This window comes from Gracilinanus agilis, unplaced genomic scaffold, assembly GCF_016433145.1.
Source record: "Gracilinanus agilis isolate LMUSP501 unplaced genomic scaffold, AgileGrace unplaced_scaffold41281, whole genome shotgun sequence".
In the NCBI taxonomy this organism is placed as follows: Eukaryota; Metazoa; Chordata; class Mammalia; order Didelphimorphia; family Didelphidae; genus Gracilinanus; species Gracilinanus agilis.
Genome location: NW_025375002.1, coordinates 1 through 4,706, shown reverse-complemented (window position 1 = coordinate 4,706; position 4,706 = coordinate 1). Strand labels below are relative to the sequence as shown.

Here is a 4,706-nt window from a genome sequence, read left to right as displayed (position 1 = left end):
CTCTCTCTCTCTCTCTCTCTCTCTCTCTCTCTCTCTCTCTCCCCTCCCTCTTTCTCTCTTTCTCTCCCTCCCTTTCTCTTTCCCTTTCCCTCCTTCATCTTCATCCCTCTCCTTTTTCCTCTGCTCCTTATAGGACATAGTCCTGAGGAGGACGGGACCCAAAGCCCTCTAGTCTGATCATAGGGGAGGACAGATCTATAGGAAGGGGGATCTGGGGTGGCTCCTGCAAGACAGAGAGCCTGCTTAACTGCCTCATGCAAAAGAGCCCTGGAGAAGTGCCCTAACAGTGCCAGGGAGCCAGACCAGGGAAGTGTTTGGGAAGGTGGAATCTTGCCACTTGGTCTTGTCTTCCTTGGCATCAGGGACCTTCTCCTGACCCACATAGGACTGCTGGGATCAGTGAAGTGGGGCAGTGCAAAGCTAAGCTGTGACTTCTCCATCTCAGGGTCTGGGACATCCCAGCCTTTGAGGAAGTTGGCCTTGACTTCCATATAGCTCAGCTTGGATCCCTTCCCTTCCCTCCAGTATCCCCACATACCTCGATATCCCAGGGCTCCGAGGGCACCGCCGTAGGGTTTGGGAGGTTTTCCTGTGGAGGACAAGGTAAGGGGGAAGAGTACTTGTGAATCATAGCATTTCTGTGGCCCCTTCCCCACCTCCTGCCAAGTGACCCCAGTGCCCAGACACACCTCTCTCCGGACAATTAAACCAAAGTGGGTAGGGAGGGAGGGAAGGAGACTAAGGGGAAGCCTTGCAGGTTCTTAGCCTAAGGGGCTCTTTGGGCAGCCCCAGTTCCTTGGGCTTGGGGTGGCTACTGATCAAGGACAAACCAAGCCTGACCACAGGGTAAAATTTAGAGCACAAGAGACCTTAAAAGCCAGCTAGTCCAATTCTCTCATTGTACCCATCAGGAAACTGAGTCTAGGGAGTTTACGTGACTTACCTAAAGTCATCTAGATGGCAAAGAGAAGTAGGATTTGAACCCAGATCCCAGAGCGAATATCTTTCCCACTGTATACCACTGCCTGCCTAATTACACTTGGACTGTTATAATAGTCTCCTATGGGCTTCCCATAGTTTTCTTCTTACATTCTACTTTATGCCCAATTGCCAGAGAGTTCTTCCTAGTATACTTCTTGTATTCTCTCACTCATGAACTTTCACTGGTTCCCCATGACCTAGAGCACCAATTCTCAGAGTATGGTTTAAAGAACCCTGGGGGCAGAGATGTGCTGGTCAGTATTTAACAACCAGCTCTCCAGAGGGAAGAAACTATATTTGTGACATACTTTAAAAAACAAACACATTTTTACGTTATTTCTTAGTAACAACTCTAAGACAGAAAGGTGATACCTAGGCAAACAGGGTTAAATGACTTGCTCAGGGTCCCATAGCAAGGAAGTATCTGAGGCCAGATTTGAATCCAGGACCTCTCTACTCCAGTCCTGATGCTTTATCCATTGAACCACCTAGCTGCCCCTTATGACATACTTTTAAGTTTATTCTGCATCATTAACAATTTCTCTATGACTTTAAGTCTACACAGTCAGCAAAAGGATTAATCAAGCCCTGATTTGTAGCATTTGCTAATTTCTGAGGTTTAAATGTTGATCCTGGAAATTTAACAGTCAGTTCTCAGCTCCAGGATACCTCTGCCAGGGGGACGTTTAGACCCTTTCAGGAGGTTTATGAAGTCAAATCTATTTTCGTAATAAGACATTATTTGTCCACTCAAAAAGTTTTCCCTTTTCCAACTCCGTATCTGCACAAAACTCCATTTTCTTCATGTACTATAACCAAACCGACATTTCACAACAGATTGAATGCAGATATGAGAATCCAGTGTCTTCTACGAAGACAGACATTAAGGAGATTTGTAAAAATATACAAAATAAAAATAAAGCTATTTTTCTTACTAAATTTGTTTTTGTTTTGGAAAATATAGTTAGTTTTTCATAAAATGGGTATATTATTGCAATTTAAAAATGATTTTTAAAATCTTTTTTTAATTAAAAAAAAATTTAGGGGCAGCTGGGTAGCTCAGTGGATTGAGAGCCAGGCCTAGAGACGGGAGGTTCTAGGTTCAAATCTGGCCTCAGACACTTCCCAGCTGTGTGACCTTGGGCAAGTCACTTGACCCCCATTGCCTACCCTTACCAATCTTCCACCTATAAGTCAATACACAGAAGTTAAGGGTTTAAAATTAAAAAAAAAATTTAAAGATTTAAACAATCTTTTTAATTAAAAAATTTAAAGATTTTAAAAATATTTTTAATTCAAATTTTTTTAAGATTTTAAAATCTTTTTAATTAAAAAAAATTTAAAAAGAATTGTAATTTTGAAACTTATTAGTTTTATAATTTCTAATATGATCAATATTGACAGATAGAACCCACATTAAAAAATAATTTTTTAAGTGTAAAGGGGTCCCGAGACCAAAAAGTTCAAGAAACATTGGCCAAGAGGATAAGATCCAAGTTCAAGTTCCTCCATAATCTGACCTTCCCAGCTTTATCGCCTATTCCTCAACCTATGTGCTCTATGTCTGTCTCACTGCTGCCTCTGAGCCTTTGTTTATCCTGGAATATTTTCTCTCCCTCCAGATCTTATCCATCCTTTAAGGCCCATCTTTTCCAGGAAGCCTTCCTTGATCCTTCCAGCTCATTGCTCCCTCCTCTGCACTCCTTTGGGATTGTGCCCCCTCACACATTGCCTTGCATCGGGAGTCACCATTCTATGTATATGTTTTGCCTTTCCTCCTTGACTATAAGCTTCTTGAGTATGAGAACCATATCTTGGCCATATCCGAATCCCTCATGGCATTGAGCCCAGGGCTTCATAGTAAGAGAAACTAAGCAAGTAAAAAAGTAGCAAGTGAATTTTGGACTCCTAGATCCCTCTGAACCCAATGACATGGATGCTGCCATTTTGGTATAGTTAATTACCACCATATCCCAGTGCGCCAGCTCCACCACCTGTAAAGCAAGAGATTGTGGAAATGAAACAATTTCTCATTCAGTCAGCAAGCATTCATCCCCATCTCCCATCCTGCCCAGAAACAAGATGATCCCGTAGAGTACCCAGGACAGGGAAGGTTGAGCCCAAGGCCTGAGAAGGGCGGCTAGAGAAGGATGTACAATGGACATATTTTCGTACTAGAAGTCACTAAACGATAACTCTAGTCCAACTATCAATAATATGGAATTAGGTCTTGATCAAGGATACATGTAAAACCCTGTGGAATTGTGCATCAGCTAAGGGGGTTTAGGGGGGTTTGGGGAGAGGGAAAGAACATGAAACATGTAACTAGGGGAAAATACTCAAAATAAAAATAAAAATATTTAAAAAACAAAACAAAACAATTGACATGTTACAGATTCAGGGAAAGGAGAGAGTGTGTGCAGGAATAAAAATTATAGCTTGCATTTGTAGCATTTTAAGAGCTACATAAAGTTTTCCTCATCCTAGCCCTGGGACTGAGGTAATAGAATAAAGATTATTGTTCCCATTTTACAGATGAGGAAACAGACTCATTGATGGGGAATGGGTTGCTAGTTAAGGGGTCTGGGGAAGAAACCCTGGTAAATATCAATGGAGGGTGGACCAGGCCAAGTTTACTTACCTGGGTAAATAGGTGAAAGTCCGTAGCCAAGTGATGGTGCACCTGTAAAGAGAGGGAATCAGGGGTCAGCAATGGCCAGGAAGGAGTGGGTCAAAGTCCCAATCTTCTCATTTTACAAATGAGGAAACTGAGTCCCAAAAGGATGAATTGACTTGCTCAGAGTCTCAGAGCATGAAAGACAGTGGAGATTTGAACCTGGGTTCTCTAACTCCAAATCCAAGTCAAACCTCAAGCCCTCACTTTGGGGCTGTCGGCCCCAAGAGGGAGGATCATGAGCAGAATGTGACTAAGCTTCACAGTGTCTTGCCTGGAAGGCTTGAGGCAAAACCAAGCCCCTGACTCATCTGACCTCCATCAGGGCTCCCCCACCAACTTCCTGGCTGGAATCCCCTTTCTCGCTCCAAGCCTCCCCTTTCCCCAGTGTCTTACCCAAGGAAAGCTGGCCTCATTCTCTTCCCACAAAGGCATTTTACTGCCATCCCTCCCTCGGGCCCTGGAAGAGAGCTGGGAGAGGACTTCACTCGGAGATGAAGTCCTGGAATTCTAGGCATGGCGGCACACCAAAGCGAGGGGATAGTTCTGGATGGAGCACATTGGTGTGTTTGGGAGACCTTTCTGAAGCCTCCCCCTCCCCCCAACCCCCATCTCAGGGCACAGATGAGGGTCTGCTCTGTGCCAGATGAAGGCCAGAGGAGTGGGAAACCTCTATGGATTCCTGGCCCTGACATTTGTGTGTGTGCTGAGGGAGAGAGAAAGGGGGGGTCTAGTTTTTTCTAAGGGAAAGAGACAAAGGAAGACCCGCATCTCCGATAGAACGGAAGCTCTGGGAGGGCAGGGACCATTTCACATCTGTCTTTGTAGCCCTAGTGCCTGTGGGTGCTTAATAGTGGCATCTTGACTGATGGATAGAACAAGGGATTTTGAGAGGTAAAGATGAGAATGGAGTGAATTCCAGGCACGAGGGACAACCCAATCCAAAGGTATAGGGCACAAGGGAGACAGCTGTGTGTAGGAAACAGCAAGAAGTTCAGGTTCTCTGGGCTGCACAGTGTGGGAAAGAGAGAAGAAGAAGAAGAAGAAGAAG

General features: G+C 44.3%; 1 long non-coding RNA gene across 1 annotated transcript; it reads right to left on the bottom strand.

Annotated features, from left to right (window-relative positions):
* Window positions 1–92: 92 nt before the first annotated feature.
* On the bottom strand, window positions 93–3,667 carry LOC123255217. Its single transcript, XR_006506748.1, has 3 exons — window positions 3,623–3,667; window positions 2,946–2,975; window positions 93–589 (listed from the first exon to the last, which is right to left on the bottom strand). It is a non-coding gene; the product is annotated as an uncharacterized LOC123255217 (long non-coding RNA).
* Window positions 3,668–4,706: the final 1,039 nt, after the last annotated feature.